The sequence below is a fragment of the Muscardinus avellanarius genome (genome assembly GCF_963383645.1).
Source record: "Muscardinus avellanarius genome assembly, chromosome: 15".
In the NCBI taxonomy this organism is placed as follows: domain Eukaryota; kingdom Metazoa; phylum Chordata; class Mammalia; order Rodentia; family Gliridae; genus Muscardinus; species Muscardinus avellanarius.
The window spans coordinates 17703891-17720163 of record NC_137801.1 but is presented as its reverse complement, the minus strand read 5'-3'; positions in this window follow the sequence as shown (position 1 = coordinate 17720163).

Genomic DNA, 16273 nt, shown 5'->3' with positions numbered 1-16273 from the left:
ATGGACAGGATTATAAATTTGCCTACTTTGGGGGCAGAACAAACTATCCAAGAGGATTTACAAAGGAGCTCTAGATTTTCCGTGCAAGTCCATTGTGATTTTAATACTGGAAATTAGTGTGTCTGCTTCCTGGTTTATTCAAGGTAACACTTAAGTAATTTAACCATATTTCCAGGCTAATTGCTTCCCTGCCATCTTAGCAGCTATGATATAATTGGGATAGTATTACCTTTTAGCCTTCTAATGCTGGGGCTAATAGCTTTGGTCAGGCATTTTACTATTGATTAGAATATTTTATTAAAAGCCTAAAATCATTGTGCGAAAAGAAAAACTTGTTAAAAGCAGCCATATATATCTTATAGCCTAACATCTGGCATTTTCATGGTCTGGATTCATCATAAATTGCTTGCATTAGTTACTTCCTACAACCTGTCTCAATTTTAAAGTGATCCAGGGGTATCTTTTAGAGTTACAGAAGATATTTCAGCAGCAAGATCACTGAGATTCTAGTGTTATATTTTATGGCTTTGAGTCCGCCATATGAACAGAATGGGCATAGATAGAAAGGAATTGGTACCTTAAAATAGCAGTCTGTATTTAAGTTAATTTTAAGTACCTTTGCCAGATGGATAGCCAACTGTTTCCATCAGTGTTTGGAACTTTCCAGCAGTAAGATGCTGGCATGTAAAGGTTACCCTTTCGTTTTATCTTCAACAATGCAGTCTGTTCCTAGACTGAGTACATTCTCACAATTTGTGAGCTTGATGATTTGAATTCACCATTCCTAAATTCCATCTGCTTGCTGCTTGTCAACAGTTGAACAGATTTCAATAAATTTAGAATCTGTAAATAAATTGTTGAATAAACCTCAATAATGAATAGGAACACTGGAGATGGTCAGCCATTATATATATTTAAGACTTACAGAAGTGGGATCTGCTTCTAAAAGTCTCATCATCCACAGATCAGATAAGAATTTCCTACTACTCAAACTGGTAGTATATTTCCTTTCAAATATTGCAGACGAAAGTAAATTCAGGCTAAATTTAGACTGACCTCTCTGGTGTCTCTAGGCTTCTGAAATTAATCATGCCTACATCCTTTTTTTAAAAAAAATTCTGTTAGTTTTCCTACACAAGAAACAAACAGAAAAACAGAAAAGACAGTACACGCACATCTGTGTATTTTTTTAAAGAATTTGAATACATTACAGTACTATAAGTTATGGTATTCTAAAAGCATTGCTGAAATAGTTGGAAAGTATAGTAACATTTTTAGAAATCTCAGAAATTCTGGGTAACACATGTTGATGTACAATAAAACAAATTATGTGATAAAGTCTTATAACAAGGACCAAACCCACCTCCCCAACTACCATTTGCTGCAAGTGTGGCTAAGCATTTTTCCATATGGTAATTCATTAATATTTACAACAAACATATGAGTTATACTTTTTGTCCTTATTTCACAACTGAGAAAAGCAATCAGAGAAAGATTCACTACTGCCTTGCCATAGCCACATGACTGGCCAGTAGAGGAGATGGGATTAAAGAATGGTCTACCTTCTGTCTTCTTATTTTGATATCCCTCATTTGTTGGCTTATTGAAAGGGTTGAATGGTACCAGTGAAAGAAGAGGCATCTATCTTCATGTTTCTTTTTGTTTTCAGAAAGCTGGGTTTGATGACAGTAAAAGATGATAATCAAGTTTTGCTTCAAAGATGCCCTTTTGTGTTCCTACCTCTGATGATCCTCTTAAAGGGACAGCAAGGCAGACACACTAATTTGCTTTTATACTCATGAACTAGAGATAAATAGAGGCATTTGAATTTGCCTGAGAATCTTTTTCTCTGTATTTCTATCATAAAAAATACATTTTAGACCCTGCTTTTTTCATATTGCCAAACAGGCAGTCCCTTTCACTAATATCTTTTTAAAAGTCAAGTAAACTTGATTAAGATATTATTTATATACACTTAAAAGAGATCATTTGAAGTTTGCAGTCAAGTGTGTATATCTATCAACCACAATCACAATGCAGATATTTTTATTACTCCAGAAAGTTTCTCCATATCTCTTTGTAGTCAATCCCTACAACCACATATTTGAACCAGAAAACCACTGAAGTGCTTTTCATGACTTTAGATTATTTTTACGTACGGTAGAAGATGAAATGTATGTAATACATACAATCTGTGATTGATTATTTTTCTTTTCAGACCAAACAAACGCATTATGAAACATTCTCATGTTGTTGCATGTGCCAATACTTTATTATTTTCATGAGATGGAGGAGAGGGTAGTATTCATGATAGTGCAGCTACAACATGGTGTTTATTCATTTTCTTGTTAAGGGGTATTAGGGTGGTTCCAGTATGCTTCCTGACACATGTTTCCATACAAAAACATATGTTTTCATTTCCCTTGGGTAAATATCTAGAAGTGGAATTACTGAGTCATGTGGCAAAAGTATGCTTAACTTGATAGGACACTAACAAACTCTGCCAAAGTGGTATATTCTTACCATTAATGTGTCAGAGTCCCAGCTGCTCCATATCTTGGCCAATGCTTGATATGGCCAACGTTTTAAGTTTTTGTCCATTCTAGTGTGTGAACTAGTTTTAATCTGTATTTTATGATGACAGTTTTGGGCAGCTTTTCAGGTATGTTTTATTTCTCTCTATTTTTATGTTTCTGTATAAATTTTTGCCCATTAAAAATTGCATTCTTTGTATAGTTTTGTATTATTACAAACAATTGCCAGATACATCTAGTGCAGGTATATTAATCTAGAATCTTACTATTTTATTAATATATTTTGAAGACCAAAGTTTTTAATTTGGATGAAATAAAAATTACTGTTTGCTTTTTCTGTATTAAGACATCTTTGCCTATTCTAAGGTCACAGATATTTTTTATATTATTTTCTAACATTTTAGAGTTTTAAGCTTTAACACTTAATACCATAATTATTTCACCTTAAATTTTACTGTAGAGTTTATTTTTTTCATTTGGATATTCATTTGTCCCGCATTATTTTTGAAAAAATGCTGATCTTCCTATCTAATAAGCCTGGTCCTGAAGATCAACTGATCATATGTGCATAGGCATATTATATTTTGAACACTTTTTCATTGATTCATTTATTACTATGTCTTACTATTACTTTATAGTAAGTCTCAAAAATAGGTTATATAATTTCTCTAGTCTTTTCAAAATTATTTTAGGGGTGTGTGTGTGTGTGTGTGTGTGTGTGTGTGTGTACATTTATAAAGATATTTGGGAGTCAAAGCTTTTTTTAAAAAATATTCCTAAAATGTAATTGAGTTGAGAATTAAATTGATAGATAAATTTAGAGATAATTAATATTTTGTGATTTTTAACCCTTGAACATGTAATCACTATTCATTTATTTTAATCATCTTTAATTTCTGAAAGCTAAATTTATAGTTTTAAGTGAACGAAACTTGTATATATTTTTACTTGCCCTGTGATAGTAGAATATTTTATGATATCAATATGATTGAACATTTATTTGCATGTTCATAAGATATTTATTTATTTATTTTATTTAATGTCATCCCATTTATTATTATTTTTTATTTCCTGAGATTTGGGGTTCTTTTTTTAAAAATTTTTTATTGGTGCATTATATTCATACATCATATTGGGGTAAAAAACTTGAAATTGCAAATATTTTGCTGGGCGTGGTGGCGCACGCTTGAAATCCCCTTGCTTGGGAGGCCGAGACAGGAGGATCACGCAGGTTCGAAGCCAGCCGAGCTGGCTTAAGAGACCCTGTTCCCAAATTTAAAAAAAGTATAAAATAGGTCTGGAAGTGTAGCCTGGAGTTAGAAGGGTTTCCAGGAACCCCAGTACCACCAATGAATGAATGAATAAATAAATAAATAATAAAATTGCAAATATTTAGAAATACTTTTAAATAAATAACAGACTTTTAAAATGGGTTTAAGTATCATTAAAAACATTTTTTCTTATTTTCCTGAAATTTAAAGTTCTGAGCCTTTGTTGTACTCATTTGGATATTTGGCTTTAAAAGCTATAGTAGCTAGAAAAGAAACCCACAAAAAATGTAACAGGGAAAAAGATTAAAAATGAATTTTCTTGTTTTTGTCTCTTATGAAAAAGATTTTAGACTTTACTAATAAATATGATAGTACTAGGTTTTTCATAGATTATCAAATCAGAGAAGGGAATGTTGAATATTTTTTAAATGATTGTGCTACATCTATTGTTTAGGACCTTATGATTTTCTCCCTTATTTTCTGAATGTGGTACACTATATTGATTAATTTTTAAATATAATACTAATCTTACAATGCTGTATGTAATTAGCCTTTTTTAAAATTTATTTTTATTGGTGCATTGTAATCATACATCACATTGGAATACAAGACTTGAGAGGATATACAAGCACACATCATCCAATTAGCCCTCAAACAGTCCCCATCCCATTCCCTCCCACTCCCTTGATTCCATGCTTGTTTGGTGATTAACTTTGATACATATGTTTATGTACCTCCTGCTTTTTAAAGAGGCTCCATCCTCCCCTATTCCATATCCTCTGATTGGTCACCTTAATTGCTTCACTATAGGGCCATTTATATAGCTCGACCACTTCCTGTTGCCCCTTTCCTCCTAGTTATTGCTGATTAGGGGAAGCATCTGGTTTTAATTTTCTGCGATATTTCTCTGTGCATGCCGCGTTGAAAATACCGATCCCACTCTTGATGGCCCCAGTTGTAGCCTGGCTACCTGGTGGACTGATCCAGACCTCGCTGGCTCAAGCAGCGGCGTTGCCTCATGGGAGGCCCCAATTCTGGTCTCGCTGGCCCCGACACTGGCCTAACCCCTCAGCTGGCTCCGATCCCGGCCTTGGAGGTCCCAGCATCGGCCCTACTCATGGCAGGCTCCGATGCTATCCGATGGCCCTGGCATCGGCCTAACCTCTTGGCAGGCTCCGATCCTGGCCTCGGAGGCCTCAATAGCGGCCTTGCTTCATGGAAGGCTCCGATGCCGGCCACTGGCCCCGGCACTGGCCTAACCCCTCAGCAGGCTCCGATCCCGGCCTCTGAGACCCCGGCACTGGCCTTGCCTCACAGCAGGCTTCGATCCTGGCCTCGCTGGCCCCAGAACCGGCCTAACTCCTTGGCAGGCTCCGATCCCGGCCTCGGAGGCCTCAACAGCGGCCTTGCCTCACAGAAGGCTCCGATGCTGGCCGCTGGCCCCGGCACCAGCATAACCCCTTGGCAGACTCCAATCCCGGCCTCGGAGGCCCCAGCACTGGCCTTGTCTCAAGGCAGGCTCTGATGCTGGCCTCACTAGCTCCAGCACCGTCCTAACCCCTTGGCAGGCTCCGATCCCGGCCTCAGAGGCCTCAATAGCGGCCTTGTCTCACGGAAGGCTCCTATGCTGGCCTCTGGCCCCGGCACCAGCCTAACCCCTTGGCAGGCTCTGATCCCAGCCTCGGAGTCCCTAGCACCAGCCTTGCCTCACAGCAGGCTCCGATCCCAGCCTTGGAGGCCCCAGGACCAGCCTTGCCTCATGGCAGGCTCTAATCCCGGCCTCGCTGGCCCCAGCACTGGCCTAACCTCTCGTCAGGCTCCGGTCCTGGCCTCGGAGGCCTCAATAGCAGCCTTGCCTCACAGAAGGCTCCGATGCTGGCTGCTGACCCCAGCACCGGCATAATCCCTCAGCAGGCTCTGATCCCGACCTCGGAGGCCCCAGCACTGGCCTTGCCTCACGGAAGGCTCCGATGTTGGCCGTTGGCCCCGGCACCAGCCTAACCCCTTGGCAGACTCCGATCCCGGCCACGGAGGCCCCAGCACCGTTCTTGCCTCACGGTAAGCTCCAAACCTGGCCTTGCTGGCTCTGGTACCGGCCTAACCCCTCGGCAGGTTCTGATCCCGGCCTCTAAGGCCCCAGCACTGGCCTTGCCTCACGGGAGGCTCCAATGCTGGCCTCACTGGCCCCAGCACCGGCCTAACCTCTCGGCAGGCTCCAATCCTGGCTTCTAAGGCCCCAGCACCGGCCTTGCCTCACGGGAGGCTCCAATTCCAGCCTCACTGGCCTCAGCACCGGCCTAACCCCTCGGCAGGCTCCGATCCGGCCTCAGAGGCCCCAGTACCAGCCTTGCCTCATGGCAGGCTCCAATCCCGGCCTTGTTGGCCCCAGCACCGGCCTAATCCCTCAGCAGGCTCCGATCCTGGCCTCGAAGGCCCCAGCACCGGCCTTGCCTCACGGCATGATCCAATCCCAGCTTCACTGGCCCCAGCACTGGCTTTGCCTCACGGGAGGCTCCGATTCTGGCCTCACTGGCCCCAGCACCGGCCTAACCACTCAGCAGGCTCCGATCCCAGTCTCGGAGGCTCCAGCACTCCAGCTTTGCTGTGTCTGTTGCTGTCCTCACCCCTCGGCAGGCTCTAATCCGAGCACCCTCTTCTCCCAACCATTTGTCCCACGTTCTCGAGGGTGCATGGTGGTAGCATTCTGCCTCTGGGGTCATTACCTCAAAGGTTCCAGGTGTTATGTATGAGATCTCTGCCTCCCCTAAGTACTGGCCACTGCCATTGCCACTGTCTCTACCATTTCAAATCTTTCCCAAGCTCTTTTTCCACTCTGAATGTTGTCCAGTGTTCCTAAGCATGCACGATGGTAGCATTCGACCTTTGGTGTAATTTCTCCAATAAATAAATAAATAAATAAATAAATAAATAAATAAGGTTGGTAGGCTCCGATTTCTGCTTCTCCTGAATACAAGTCTCCACCGCCAACACGGAGACCGCTTTCAGCACCGCTTTTCTCCTTGGTCTCCGCTAAAGTCTCTCTCCTTACAGGTGATGTCCAAGATTCTTAACAATGTAGAGACGAAGCAGTCCTCCTTAGCGGGGAATTTTTCCAATAATTCCAGTTCATTTGGATAAGTTTTGTCTGCATCTCCAGTATCCTGGCATCCGCCACGGCCTACTTGATCCCTCTCCGATATTTTCCTTTTTTCTTTTTCTTTTCCTTTTTTACAGGGTCCTTCCGGGTGGAAAGGGGGTCGCCTAGGGGTGCCCCACCAGCGCCTGCCCACCCTCCCAGGGTTTGGGCCAGAGGCCCAGACCACAGGGTCCTTCCGGGTGGAGACAGGGTTGCTGAAGGGTGCCCTGCCAGCACCTGCCCACCTGCCCAGGGTCTGGGCCAAAGGCCCGGACCACAGGGTCCTTCCAGGTGGAAATGGGGTCGCTGAAGGGTGCCCCATCAGCGCCTGCCCACCTGCCCAGGGTCGGGGCAAGAGGCCCGGACCACAGGGTCCTTCTGGGTGGAAAGGCTGTTGCCTAGGGGTGCCCCGCCAGCGCCAGCCCACCCGCCCAGGGTCGGGGCCAGAGGCCCGGACCGTAATTAGCCTTTTTTGTTGTAATTTTATATCATCATTGTGTTTTGTGTGCTAATGCTTTGTTAAGAAATTTTGTATCCTTATTTATATTTGAAAGAAATATTTTATTCAAGTCATTATTGAATCATTAGTTTTTTCCCCATTAAAGATAATAAAATGCAATATGTCTTTTGTTTTCCACACTTTGTATGTCTGTGTATGTTGTTACTCGGCATTGAACCCAGAAGTGTTCTACCACTGAACCACATCATAAGTAATTAATTATTTACTTTTTTTTTTTTGCGGGTCTGGGGATGGAACCCAGGGGCATTAGACCTCTGAGCTACACCCTGCCCTTTTTTATTCTTTATTTTGAAACAGGGTCTCACTGAGTTGCAAAGAGCCTCACTAAGTAGCTGAGGCTGTGCGCAAACCGCAATCCTCTGGTCTCAGTCTCCCAAATGCTGGATTACAAGCATACGCCACCATGCCTGGTTTATTTGCTTATTTTAAACAGTCTTGCTGAATGACTCTGCTGGCCTCAAACCTGCAATCCTTCATTTTTCATGATTTTATTGATACATTATAGTCTCATCAATTAAGGATATGGCTCTTCATATTTCTTCCTCCTTTTTTTAATTGCTTATGGGGTTGTTTGGGCTTGGAATGGCCCCCAAAATGCCAAAGTGTTGAAAACATGTCCCCAGTGCAACAGGAGGTGAAATCATTGTATCAAGGCTCAAGTCTTATCAGTAGAAAACTCCACTGAAGGGTTAATAATTTGAATGGATTTACTGGGTGGTAACCTAGGCATCTAGATGTGGCTATTGAAGGTAGGTCCCTGGGGGTGTGGCCTGGGGGTGTATCTGGCCCTGGTCTCTTTTTGCTTCTGGCCACCTTTGAGTTGAGACCAAACAAAGTCTCCTATATGTTGTTCCTGTCAGATATTTTGGGCACAGTGATAGAAAAGTTGACTAAAACGGTATCCTCGTCCTGTTTTAGTGGAGAGAATAATGCTTACCATATAAAATGAATTACAAAACCTTCCTACAGCTTCTGTTTTGAATGGTATTATTCTTTTTTAAAAATATTTAATAAACTTCACCAGTGAAGATATCTGTACCTGGAGTTTTCCTTATTAGAATTATTTTAATTATAAATTCAACTGTCTTAATCTATTGCTACTCAGATTTTGCATTTTTTTTCTTGTGTTGCTTTAATAATTTTTATTTTTTAAAATTTGCTTATCATAGCGCCAGGCGTGGTGGCGCAGGCTTGTAATCCCCGCGCTTGAGAGGCGGAGACAGGAGGATCATGCAGGTTCGAAGCCATCTCTGCTGGCTTAAGAGACCCTGTTTCCAAAAATAAAAAAAGTATAAAATAGATCTGGAACTGTAGCCCAGAGGTAGAAGGGCTTCCAGGAACCGCAGTACCACCAAAAAAAAAAAAAAAAAAAAAAAAAAAAAAAAAAAAAGAGAGAGAAATTTGCTTATCATAAAGTTATCGAGTTTATAACCATGTAACTATTTGGAGTAGTCACCTATATTTAAAACTTCTGTAAAGATAGTGATATTCCATAATTTATTTCTAATATTGATAATTTGTCTTTTGCCTTTAACCAATTTTATTGAGATTTAAATTTTATAGTTTTGAATCTCATTGATAATATTCCGTTTTTTGTTATGATTTCTAGTTCACTGACTTATGTTACTATGTCATTGTCTATTGTTTCCTCTTTTCTTCTAAATTTGGGTTTGTTTTGTTAATTTATTTAAATTATTTAAGAGAAAATTTAGATTCTTGATTTCAGGCAATTTTTATTTTCTAAGATAGCATTTAGTGCTATAAATTTAACTTTAACCACTATTTTAATAGCATCTCACAACATTTGATTAATTGCTCTTCCATTATCAACTGAATTTTTTTCTAATTTTTCTTTTAAATTATAATTTGACCAAGGCAGTATTTAAAATACATCAATGCCCAAATATTGAGAGATTTTTCTCTTTTTTGATATTTATATGTATTTTAATTCTGTTTGGGCAGAAAGTATACTGCCTGTGATTTCAATCAACATTATTTATTGAGATCTATTTCAGAATATAGTCCACCTTGGTGTACTTGAAAATAATACACTTTGTTATTATTGAATATATTATACAATAAATATCATTTTGGCCAAGAAGTGTGAGCGCATACTTCAAATCTTCTATGTCTTGACTACATAGTATAGAAAATAAAGATGTAATAATAAACTTTTGTACTTTTACTTTTGTCCTGTGAGATTTTATATTTAGAAGCTGTATTGTTGGGTGTTTATATGCTTATGGTAATGATGGTCAAGAATAACCAAGGGCTGAGATGGTGGCGCATGCTTGTTATCCCAATAATTGGGAGGCTGAGACAGGATCAGCCTGAGTAACTTAGTGAGATTTTTTATTTTTTTCAAAATTAAAGATAAAAATAGGACTGAGGGTGTAGCTCAGAGTAGAATGCCCCTACATTCAATCCCCAGTAAACACACACACAGAGAGAGAGAGAGAGAGAGAGAGAGAGAGAGAGAGAGAGAGAGAGAGAGAGAGAATACATTATGTTCTAGATATTACAAAGAACCAGAAAAATAGCTATTAAAGAAATGATCAGCTGGATGTGGTGGCACATGCTTGTAATGCTCGTGCTTGTCAGGTTGAGCTAGGGGGATCTCAGCCAGTCTCAGCAACTTGTGAAGGCCTCCGAAACTTAGTGAGACCCTGTTTAAATAAATTAATAATAATAATAATAATAATAATAATAATGAAAATTAAAAAAATAGGACTGAGGAGGTATGAAGTCAGAGGTAGAATGCCCCTGGGTTCAATCTTCAGTACTACAAAAAAAAAGTGATCAAGGATTTCTTATGATTGATAGCAGTGCTATATGTATCTGTTCACATGTTTATTTTTAACCTGAGTTGTATTTAAAATGAGTTTTTTTTTGTTGGGAGAGTATAATCGATTATGACTTTGTTATCTGCTCTGGAAATATCTGTCATTTTAGTATTTATTTATATTTAATGTAAATTTATATATCTGGTCTGGAAATATCTTCCTCTTAATTTAAGTATGTATAATGTATATTTAATGTTGTATGATTTGCTATGTTTACAACTTTTTTGTTGTCTATTTTTCCCATTTTTTTGTTGCTTTTCCTTATTTTTTCTTCATTTGGATTAATTTAGGATATTCAATTTCATCTTCACTATTGAAGGTTGCTGTAGGGCAGTGACTCTGAAAGTGTGGTCCACAGGCCATTAGCGCTAGCTGATTTATTCTCTTATTACTGGCTTATTAGCCTGTTCGAGGCCCAATTCCCAGATTTACTGAATCGGGAGTTCTGCTGTTATGACCAAATAGTCTGTCTTATTAAGCCTGAGAGTGAATCTGATGTATCCCAAAGTTTGAAAACTGCTCTTTAACATATAAAATATGTAAATTTGACTCTTCACAGTCTACCTTCAAATTATATTATATAACTTTGCCTACATGAGCCTTAAAATAGTTTCATTTTCCTTCTCTTGTTATTGGTATAATTGTGGTCAATAATTTACACTTATTGTAAATCCCACAATGCATTTTACTTTTACTTTGAAAGAATTAATTGATAAATGAGATAAAAATCTCATATTTTTCTATATGTTTACTAATTCTGTTGGTCTTCTTTCCTTTATGTCAAGTTTAGCATAAAGTTTTCTCAATATTTCTTATAGTAAAGCTCTTTTCATGGCAAGAAATGACATCAGCTTCTGTTTATCTGAATATATCCTTATTTAAATTTTAGATTTATTGACACTTATGAAATACATAATTCTAGGTTAATGATTTTTGAGTACTTTAAAGATGTTAGTATATTTTCTTCTTCTTCACATTGGTTTTGACATAAAATTTGTGTTTGTGTTTACCCTTGATCTTTTATGTGTTATTTATCTTTTTATTCTGCTCTTTAATATTTTCTCTGTATCATTGATTTATAGCAATTAAATAATGATTTGCTTTGGTACTATTTACTTTGCATTTATATTGTTTGGGTTTCATTATGCTTCTTGGCTCTTTGGGTTAATAGTTTTCAACAAATTTGAGCAATTTTGGCTCATTATATCTTCAAATATTTTTCCATTCCCTTCATTTGTTTCTGATTTTCATTATGCATGGGTCACTGAGGCTTTGTATGTTTATTTATTTAGCATGGGGAATTTTTTTCTGTCTCTGGCTCTTTTTATATTCTTAAAATTTCTATGTCTTCATGTTTACTGATCTTTTCTTCTTTATCATCTAATCTGCTAGAAAGCCCAGCCAATGAACTTTTACTTCAGTTCTCATAATTTTCAACTCTATAATTGCTTTTGTTTCTTTGGTATCTTCTAATTCATATATATATATATATATATATATATATATATATATATATATATATATGTGTGTGTGTGTGTGTGTGTGTGTGTGTGTACACTTCTTTTAAATATGCTTCTGCTGGTTCAGTTTTCTCTCTGGAATTTCTGGGTACTTTTCTATCAATTAATTTTTCTTTTGGTTATAAGTCAAATTTTTTTTTGCTTCTGCAGATGTCCAGTGAGTTTCAATTGAGCGTTTGATATTTTTTGTCATATTGTAAATATATGGGTTTTTTCCTTCTTTTAAAGAGTGCTAAAATTTTGTTTGGCAGGAAATGAAGCCATTTACACATTAACCCATTTGATGTTTTTTTGTTAAAAAAGGTTCTTGTTTGTTTGTTTTAAAGCATGCAGAAAATAATCTTTATCCTAGGGGTAGTTTAGTTTTATTTCTAAATTATGGTCACTTTTGGTTCTTAACCAAATTTACTGGAAGCTTGCAACTTCCTTTCCTTGTGTCTCGAATATCTCCCTGTGCTGAATAAGTTTGAGACTTACTTGGTTTGCGCATGTTGAGTTGTTTTTTGTCTTCTTGGGATAGGATATGATGGCACCGGTTGGTTTTCTGTGAAGAACTTGAGGAAGTCTTGTGCTGATTTCTGGAGCAGTTAAAAAAAATACTAGTGCATTTGAAGTGTACATGGTAGTAAGGTTTACAGTGACATTCATATATGCACATGACAGTTTTTGCTCTTTTTTCTTCCTGGAATCTCCCTTTCCCTCTTCTCCCTTTCTTGATCCTATTCCACTACTCGACTGGCCTCTAAGAGAGGTACCTTTTCTTTTTACCTCTTGAGATAGAGTTTTCAAAGTGCTTCTAGGAGTAGAGGAAGGCAAACATGGAACCCATGTTCTTCTGTTTTTCTTCTCTGCATGCTCCATAGCTTGAGCTTCTTGTGCGGTTTTATATGGTATTCCAGATTTCTTTATAGTTTCTAATTGTTTGTGGAAGGAGAGAAAGTCTACTGTTGTTGCTTTATCATGGCTCAGTAGTGAAAGGCTCTTGTTTTATTTCCTGGTACTTACCTTGATATTGTTTAGTTTTGAAGAGCGGAGCATTAATTTGTTTAACAAGGAAAAGTCAGTACTAGGATTCTCAAAGTCATATTCCTTCTGCAGCCCATATTACTTTCATCTTAGTATTTGGCTATTTGGTCTTAGTAACTTTTATCTATACATTGCAAAGGTGTGGGCTACCTTCCCCAATTGTAGACTGAGACAAGAAGCTTTACAAGACATTTTGATACTGTACTTGTTTCTATTACTATATAGATTAGGCAAGGCATATGTTATGGGGGAAAAATTCCCAAATTTCAGTGGTTTGGCCCTATGGTCTGAGATTTTTTTTTTCTTACTTAAGCAAACTCTGCCACAGGTCAGATCCACCCTTGGGAACTGTCAACAATGCACCGAATCAATCATCCAGCCTGGTAGAACTCGTGGTTATACAATCTCCATGTAGAATTTCCATGCCCACTGCTAAATGGAGAGAGAACTAAAATGGTTTGAGGGGTTTTATTGTCTCCACCTGAAAATGAACCATGTCATTTCCACTCACAGCTTTTGACCAGATGTAATTACTTGGCTCTTTGCAAGGTACAAGGGATCTAGCAGATGTAGTCTCCAGTGTGCCCAGGCAGGAGAAAACTCAACTCGATAATGACCAGCACTAATGATGTCTACCAAGGCGTGCATCTGCCACCTGGTACTTCTCTCTACTACTGAACAGGGCATCTCAGACCAAATTGCAGGTCTGTAATCCCTCCAACTGATCAAAGTGTTTCTATATCCACTATCTTAATGCATCTCCATATTAATTTAGGCACGGTGGGTTTTTTTTTTTTTTTTAGCCATAGTGAGGTATAGTGAAGCCAGCTATAGATTAAGAGAGAGGAACTGGAGAGTTTCACAGCTTTAATATATGCATGGTTCCCTGGATAAAACATAATATGTCATGCAGGGCCACCTGGGGAAGCAAAAGGGTTAGCTGTGAGGCCGAGGGAGGGAGGGGAATTATGGGCAAGCATGCTTATTATGGTTTCAGTAGGAAACAAAAGGGTGAATTGGGCGAGTAGGTTCAGGATTGGATGGTTTAGATAATGTTCCAGCATGCTTTGAGGCATATGGGCTGTTTCTGGTTGTCTGGTACCTGGCCCTGGGATGATTAGCGTATAGGAACAGTTGGCCTAGAGGGTGACTCTAATAATGGTGGTGATTAGGGAATGGACTTAACTGGCTGCTCAATAAGGGATACTGACCAACTTCTAGCCAGGCCCTTATAAGTGGGTCAAGACAGCTTTTAAGAAAAATTATATCACACAGGCATTATTTCTTGTTCTTAGATTACATCTAGGGAACTGGGTCATGTTGGAGTCAGGTCATTTTTTTCAAGGTCATTCAATTATTTCCTAAATGGCTCTAGGGTTAGAACACAAAAAGCAGATTCACTGATGGAATGTTTCCAGTGCTGTGCCTTCTACACAGCATGTTTAATCAGTGTTTCTACGAAGCACATACCCGGATGGATGCCTGGGCTCCCTACTCGGTGGCTTCATGTCAGGGTGTGATCTTTCTGTTCTTCTGCAGAAGCATGTTGTGGCAGTGTTCTGGAGGGGCCACTGGACTGAGAGGACATTGTTTTTCTAGTTCCTAGAATTAGAATGTCATTCCCTCAAGAGCAAGCAAAATGGAGGACAAGACCAGATACAGTGATCTAAGTGGCATGCTGCCAGGGATGAAGGGTTAATGAAGTTTTCCAGGACAAGATTTCTGTAGAACAAGGATTATCCTAAGATTTTAATACCATTCTTTCTAAGGACATATGGCATGGAACCATGCCATTCAGTGATACATTAGGAGCCTCAAGAACTTAATGGTATTTCCTGCCTACACCCTACTGTCCAAGGCAGGCCTGCCTACTTCAGGGTCCAGCTTTCTGGCGAAGAACAATTAAGGAGGTTGTCATGTTGTGGTGTCTGAGCCATATGAATACTAAGACCTATTTGCCAACACTATAGAAAAGCTAAATTGAGTTAATTTTAGTTTCTTGAGTTGAAACACTGAATTAAAAAACAATTTAAATGTCTCATTCTTTTAGAAAAAAAATCAATGGTTTAAAATTAATTTCATTTTTTAAACTTACTGTTAACTCGATAAAGCCTTTTGGGCTTTTTAAGTTAATTGCCTTTGAACTCATTCTAAATTCAAAAGTCTTTATAATTTTGATAGTATTTTAAACGCTACCCTCACTAAAGCAGTTCATACTACAAACTTGGAGTAAAAATTAATGAGGCTCCAATGTAAAACTAATATATTTTGGAAGCATTCCTATTAGTTTTGTAGAATAGTAGGGATTATGTCATTTTTGTCTAAGAAAAATAAATGCATGACTATATCTATATGCATGTCTAGAGTGAAAATTTATATATTCCTGAAAAATTTTTCAAAAGTATATGTACCTGACTTATCTCTAATGGATGAGAAGCATAAGAATTTTTCTATAATTTTTAATTCTCTATTTTAACTTGATTATTTTCAACAAGATTCCTCAAGAAATAAAATAAGTGCAATATGTAACTTGAAGATATTTAAATTCTAAAATCAGTTTGTTTGAATGCAGTCAGGTCTCTTGTACTTGTGTATGGGTGGGATTTAAGGCCCTTCTTAGCAGTGAATATTTTCAATATCATTAGTCTTCAGCAACAACAATATTTTCTAAGTTTTATCATATTTTTTATAAATGTATAATCACTTATAGTTAATTTTTCAAATTTTAATTTCAATAGCATTACATGTTCATTATTAATAATACATAGAGTAAGAAAAGCAAAGAGTAGAAGCATTCTTTTCTCAGTTCATTCTCCCATCCTTAGATGAATGTTTTTAAAAATTTAATGAGAATTTTTCTAGACCTCTTACTATTTACATATAAATACAAGCAGTACAAAAGGCTATATGCAATGAAAATTAAAAGTTTATGGTGTTTCCTCCCCAATCTTCTTTGAACTATTTCAAGTTTGAATTCTTCTAATAGTAACTTAGTTATGATTTACCATCTTAAAATATCATTAAGCCAGGCGTGGTGGCACATGCTTGTAATCCCAGTATTTGGGAAGCTGAGACAGGAACATCACTGTTCTCAGACAGCCTCAGCTACTTAGAGAGGCCCTTTGCAACTCAGTGAGATTCTGTTTCAAAATAAAGAATAAAAAATGGGGCTGGAGGTGTAGCTCGGAGGTAGAATGCCCCTGTGTTCCATCTCCAGTACCCCCCCCCACACACACACTAGGTGGCACATGCCTGTAGTACTTGGTAGGCTAAAACAGGAGGATTAAAAGTTGAAGACTAGTTTCAGAAACTTAGTGAGATCCTCAGAAACCTATTGAGATTCCTGTTTCAAAAATAAATATTAAATAAAAATGGCTGAGGGTGTAGCTTAGATGTAGAATGCCTCTGGGTTCAGTCTACAGT